Genomic DNA, 2,143 nt, shown 5'->3' on the forward strand with positions numbered 1-2,143 from the left:
CTTGAAACTGATAATTCTATTTATAAAATTATTTTATTCTAATTTTGTTATTAAATATTAGCTAAGTCCTCAATTTTTAATTATAATTTACTTATTTTTAGTTGTTTTTATAATTAGGTTACTTTTAAGTTAGTTACTTTAATTTTATTTTATTTCTTTTAATTTGTTTATTATTGATTAGTTTTATTTTTTTGTAAGATTAAAAGTGATTGGGCTTAATTTTGGAAAGTAAGATATTGAAAGACCCAGAATCTGCTTGCATATGCTTCAGTATTTTAGCCATATCTCGAGCTACAGAACTCCAAATGATACGATTCTTGGACTGGTGGAAAGCTGAGAAACAGAGCTACAACTTTCATGCAGATTAATTTGCCCAGTTATGCTTTGAAGATAGAGAAAATTGCGTTGAAAAATGGCTGGACGTACTGTGCCGGGAATGAAAATTTGTAAAGACTGATAATTGATTTTTGAGCCTTTTATTACACTTTTAGTCTATTAGTATAAATAGGATATGTTTAATAACATTAGAAACAACTTTTGAGAGATTCAAGAAACTAGAAGTTGAGGCTGAAACTTGGAGATCAAGTTGGCAATAATTGTTTTTTGTTCTTCCTTAGCTTTTAATTTTCTTGTTACTTTCAATGGTTAAATTTATTATAATGTTATTTTATTTTACAATTATGAGTAGCTAAATTTCTTTTTCTAGGAATGCAATTGAACTCACATGTAGTCTAAATTTTTAATCTCTTTCTTGCTTATTTTTAATGGGATTTGAATTGTTTATTCCAATTTGTTCTTAATGCTTTTTAACTGCCTGACCACTAATTAAATTGATCTAAGAACCTAAACAAACTTGGGAAAGGGATTTTAGTGTAGACTAAAATTTGGATAGCATATGATCATATTAATTGATTTGCGTATAGGATAGGGATATACCTATAGGCCTTATGTAGCCAGATTAGAGCCTGTACTTAATGAGTCTGTTTTAATTTCAATTCACATAGGAATATAGTGTTTTGGTTAAAATAGATATTTTTATAAGATGAGTCGGGAGACCCTTATAAATAATTTAAGACTCTAGGTTAACAATTCAACCCATTGAAATAAGTTAAGGATGAGAGGTAAGATTTAGATAAAGTGTGAGGGATATTGTAATCCTAGGTTTATTGATTGGATATTTTCTCAAGTTATTATTTTGATTTTTCTTGTTGGTTTTAATTAATTATTTAATTTTGATTATTTGGATAAGATTAAATTGTTCTAATTTTAGTACTTAGTAAAGTTTTAGATCAATTCCCTATGGGATCGATACCCTACTTGCTAATATACTATTTATTCGATACGTATACTTGAGTAGTAGGATTTTAACTGACAGAAACCTCCCCTAAACTTAATTAGTCTCTATGCCCTTGAAAACATTTAAGTATAAATGAGAAGGATATAAAAGTTGAGTATGAACTTTAAAATGATTCTCCCTCAATATAGGTATTGTAAAACCCGACCCTATAAACACATGTCATGACATACATGCACTGAGTATCATGTTATTATGCTAGGAAAGCACCCAAGAATAGACGAAACCCGGTATCGTACCTAACGGTACACTTGAGTTGATTTAACCTCGAACTAGTTCAAATAGGAATTGTAGGATGAAATTTAATATTTTATAGTCCAGGAATGACTAAAAATGATTGTTCGAAGTTCGAGGGTTCATTTGGAGAAAAATTTAAAATTTTGATATTTAGGGGTAAAATCGTCATTTTGCCACCTAAGATATAATTTGATCATGGAGTGAAATTTTTGACCAAGATTAACTATTTGGAGTATAATTTAATGATAGGAAGTGAAAAATTTCAATTTCGGTAATTTTCGAAACATAGGGGCAAAACGATAATTTTGTCATCTCGGGGTAAAACCGTAATTTTCACCACCCAAAACTTGTCAAAATCATAGGATTTATTTATTTTTGGTATGAACAACTATGGTATGTTAAGTGGTGAAAAATTGAAGTTCAAAAGACGAAATTTTAAAAATGGGCCAATGGGAAAGTGACACATGGCACTTTTTTAATGATTTAATATTATTTTAAAGGAAAATCAGCCCATTTAAACCCCACATCAGGTGATGGCCGGCCATAAGGAGA

Source organism: Theobroma cacao, chromosome 1, assembly GCF_000208745.1.
Source record: "Theobroma cacao cultivar B97-61/B2 chromosome 1, Criollo_cocoa_genome_V2, whole genome shotgun sequence".
Lineage (NCBI taxonomy): Eukaryota > Viridiplantae > Streptophyta > Magnoliopsida > Malvales > Malvaceae > Theobroma > Theobroma cacao.